Consider the following 5,099-nt stretch of genomic DNA (forward strand, 5'->3'; position numbering starts at 1 on the left):
CCAAAGGGGTAAGAAAAAAAAAAAAAACCCCACCCCCCCAAAGGACAAGGGACGCCCCCAAGTGAACACCAGGAGTAACAGATCAGACGTCACACAGACAGTAACGTACATAGAGTAACAGGACGTAACACAGAGACAGTTACACATGAGTCTGGAAGATACACACAGGACAGTTACAAACGACAGTTCAACACTAGAGGGACAGTACACAGACAGTTACATAAGAGCAGTACACGACAGTTACACAGACACGAGCTTACAATAGAGGCGACAGTAACACAGACAGTATACATAGAGACAGTTACACAGAGACAGTTACACACAACAAGTAACATAAGAGGAAGTAACACAGAGACAGTACACAGAGGACAGTTACACAGAGACAGTTACATAGAGACAGTTACACAGGAGAAGTAACATAGAGACAGTTACACAGAGACAGTAACACAGAGACAGGTATACACAAGAGACAGTTACACAGAGACCGATGTTACCCAAGACGACAGTAAACAGCAGACAGTTACACAGACAGTTACACAGAGACAGTTACATAGAGACATATAACACATAAACAGTTACACAGAGACAGTAACACGGAGAGCGATGTACACGAAACAGATTACATAGAGACAGTTACATAGAGACAGTAAACACAGAGGACAGTTATACACAGAGACAGTTACAGAGACAGTTTACACAGAGACCAGTAAACACAGAGACAGACACACAGAGATAGTAACAGTTACACATTTACACAGACACACAGAGACAGCTTACACAGAGACGTTACACAGAACACAGGGACATTTACACATAGACAGTTATCACAGACACAGTACACAGTTACACATTTACACAGACATATTACACAGACACACATAGACAGTTACACAGGAGACAGTTCACACAGAGACAGTAACAGACACATTTACACAGAGACAGTTACACAGACCACAGATACATTTACACATTTACACAGAGACAATACCACAGGCACAGAGACAGTTACACAGAGACAGTTACAGAGACCACAGACATTACAGATTAGGTTTACAAAAGGAGTTTTAAACATGTTGATGGCACAGAGACAGTCACCACAGAGACAGTTCACAGCAGAACACAGTCACACACGGACACAGTTACACAGAGGACAGTTACACAGTCATCACAGAGGACAGTTACACAGACCGACACCACGAAGCACCAAAGTAACATAGAAGACAGGTTACACCAGAACGACCACGCTCACAACACACCAACGTCGGGTCGCAGATACAGGCTCGGGCAAACACACGACACAACTAACAGGGCACCCTAAGCCGCTAACCTCTAAAGCAACCGTGACAACCTGCGGTAAGTGTTGGGTGGAGCTGCTGAGAACCAGGAAAGAAGACAGCGGAAATGGTGAGACAAGTGGAACTTTCACCTGTTGTTGGTGACGTTCACTATGAGCAGCGTCACTAAACACAAACAGACGTACACTCTTCCATAGGGAGACCGTGCCTAACGACTATTTGAGAGGCAGATTACACAGCAGCAGTTTAAACACAGTAGCAGTGCGTAGCAGCTGTCAGTTCAGCAGAGCAGTATACAAATAAGAGACCAGTTAGTCATAGAGACAGTCTACTCACATACACGTGGAAATCCCATAGAGACAGTTTACACTGAAGAACAGTAACAAACTAGACCCTGTTGTACATTCAGAGATCGGCCATGACACATAGAGACGGTAACCCCATGACGAAGTATACATAGAGCCTGAGTGACACGAGACAGTAACACGCAGACAGTTAAACATAGAGATGTTACACACGAGACAGTTAAACACAGAGGACGTTAGTCACAGACAGTTACATAGACAGCTTAACGACCACATCCGTAACACATAGAGCACTAGTAACACAGAGACAGTTACCACAGACGACAGTAACACCACGTGAGACGGTTACACAGAGGACAGTTACACAGTGACAGTTAGCTAGGACAGCTTCACATTCGAGACATAAACAACAGAGACAGTACACAGGACGTCACAATAGAGACAGATAGTACAGCAGAGAACAGTAACACAGATAGCAGGTAACACAGAGACAGCTAAGTACTATCCACATGGACAGTTAGCATAGAACGTAGCAGTAACACAGAGACAGTTACACAGACAGTTACAATAGACAGTAACCAGACAGTAAAAACATAGACGACAGTTACACAGGAGACGAGTTACACAGACCAGAAGCATAGTAGTACTGTAACACGATTGGATGAAGTCTGATCACACGATCTGACAGTTCTACATTAGAGTACAGATATACACTTGAGACCAGTATCATACCTTATGAGACGAGTGTTGACTAGCAGATCTGCGTACAAGTGTTTACAACAGAGACAGTAACACAGAGACAGTTACACAGAGACATGTTTACACGAGAGGGACAGTACACAGAGACATGAGGTACATTCACAGTAGACAAGTGTTAACTCGACGCGAGTACCATGTTCAGCGAGCCATTCAGATCATATCATATGATGCTTCTCCAGAGTGTCATAAACAGAAACAGTTACAGCAGAAGCTATGCCAGTTTACACATCATGTACTCTCAGTAACACCGATTCGTACAGTAAGCGAGCAGAGACAGACTAGCACTGAAAACCCGGTCTCCCTGTGAGATGAGTAACAGTTACACATTTACACAGAGACAGTACACGAGACCCCGTTGACTGTCTGTGGTAAGTCTCTGATTAAGAGACCCATTGCGGTCTGTTATATCGATTCAGACGAGAGTCTACACAGTAGCACACGTAACATCGGTACTACTACAGACTGTCTCTATGTAACTGTCTGTGTAACTGTCTCTGTGTAACTATCTCTGTGTAACTGTCTCTATGTAACTGTCTCTGTGTTACTGTCTCTGTGTAACTGTCTCTGTGTAACTGTCTCGATGTTACTGTCTGTGTAACCGTCTCTATGTTACTGTCTCTGTGTAACTGTCTATGTTACTGTCTGTGTAACTGTTTCTATGTTACTGTCTCTGTGTAACTGTCTCTGTGTTACTGTCTCTGTGTTACTGTCTCTATGTTACTGTCTGTGTAACTGTCTCTGTGTTACTGTCTCTATGTAACTGTCTGTGTAACTGTCTCTGTGTAACTGTCTCTGTGTTACTGTCTCTGTGTAACTGTCTCTATGTTACTGTCTGTGTAACTGTMTCTATGTAACTGTCTCTGTGTTACTGTCTCTATGTAACTTCTTTCTCCACTGATCTACAAAACCTGTAGTATGTGTCTCTCTATTTTTCTGTCTGTCACTACTAACTATTTTCCCTTCAGTGTTTTTCTCCTTCAAACCTTTTCAACCTTTGCTAACTCTTTCTCCCCTAACGCCTATCTGTGTGTGTGTACTCGCGCGTGTGTGTGTGTGTGTGTGTGTGTGTGTGTCAGACTCTGAGCTCGGTGCAGAAGTTGGTGGACATTGAGCCTTCGCCCGTCAGTGCCATGAGGATGACGCTGGCACAGGTAGACCTAACCCCTAGTCTCTACCCGTCAAGCCACCACCAACCATCTAGAGCCATAACATGACCCTGGCTGCTGCATGCTATCCACCCATTGTAATATATATATCCATAACAAGCACACTGATTAGCCTCAACCATAACCGTGGTTGATACATGACTTTATACATGCTGAACGACCACAAGGTAGTAGTTGTGACCATGCCCTCTGATGGTTGATCTGTTACCATGCTGTTCCACCATTACCATGCTGTTCCACCATTACCATGGCTGTTCCACTACAACCATTACCATGCTGTTCCACTACAACCATTACCATTCTGTTCCAACGTATACCATTACCATTCCTGTTCACTAACAAACATTACCATGCTGTTCCAGCCATTACCATGCTGTTCCACACACATTACCATGCTGTTTCCACTACAACCATTACCATGCTGTTCCACTACAACACCATTACCATTCTGTTCCACTACAACATTACCCATGCTGTTCCACTACAACCCATGTACCATGCTGTTCCACCATTACCATGGCTGTTCCACTACAACCATACCAATGCTGTCCACTACAACCATTACCATGCTGTTCCACTACAATCCATTCAACCATGCTGTTTCCACTACAACCATTACCATGACTCCGTTCCACTACAACCATTACCATGCTGTTCCACACAACATTACCATGCTGTTCCACTACACCATACCAATGCTGTTCCACTCACCTACATTTCACACAAAATTATCCTGCCACTACATTCATGGTCCATTACACCTACCAATACAGGCTGTCACTACAACCATTACCATGCTGTTCCACTCCAACCATTAACCATGCTGTTCCAATTACAACCATTACCATGCTGTTCCACTACAACCATTACCATGCTGTTCCACTCACCATAACCATAATTTTACCATTCTGTTTCCAACTAACACCATTACCATGCTGTTCACTACAACCATTAAGCTGTTCCACCCAATTACAACCATTACCATGCTGTCCACTACAACCATACCATGCTGTTCCACTACACACCATTACCCATGCCTGTTCCACTACAACATTAACCATGCTGTTCCACTACAACCATTACCATCGCTGTTCCACTTAACAACCATTACCTATGCTGTTCATCTTAAGCCATGTTTCACAAACCATGTGTTCCACCATTACCATGGTGTCCACACAAACCATTACCATGCGTTCCACTACAAACCATACCATGCGTTCCACACAACCATTACGACTTCAATTCCGCCTGTTCCACTACAACCATTACATGCTGTTCCACTACACCACTTCCAGTTGCCACCATTACCATGCTGTTGTCCACTACAAAATTACATGCTGTCACTAACACCATTACCATGCGTCCACCATTACCATGGAGCTGTTCCCTACAAACCATTACCATCGTTTACATTACCAAACCATGACTGTTTCCCAGTGACCATAAACGTGACCGTGTCGAGCATGACTGCTGGAGAGTCTGACCGTGCAATTTTAACCCATGTGGCTGTGAAACCGCGTGCTTCGTAAATCATATGACCGTTTAAACAATTAGTTGCCGTTTAGATTGTTACC

General features: G+C 43.9%; 1 pseudogene; it reads left to right on the forward strand.

The window, feature by feature from the left end:
- The window catches only part of LOC112071171 (F-BAR and double SH3 domains protein 2-like), a 43,960-nt pseudogene that overhangs the window by 7,678 nt on the left and 31,183 nt on the right, over nucleotides 1–5,099 (forward strand).

Source organism: Salvelinus sp. IW2-2015, unplaced genomic scaffold (assembly GCF_002910315.2).
Source record: "Salvelinus sp. IW2-2015 unplaced genomic scaffold, ASM291031v2 Un_scaffold1539, whole genome shotgun sequence".
Lineage (NCBI taxonomy): Eukaryota > Metazoa > Chordata > Actinopteri > Salmoniformes > Salmonidae > Salvelinus > Salvelinus sp. IW2-2015.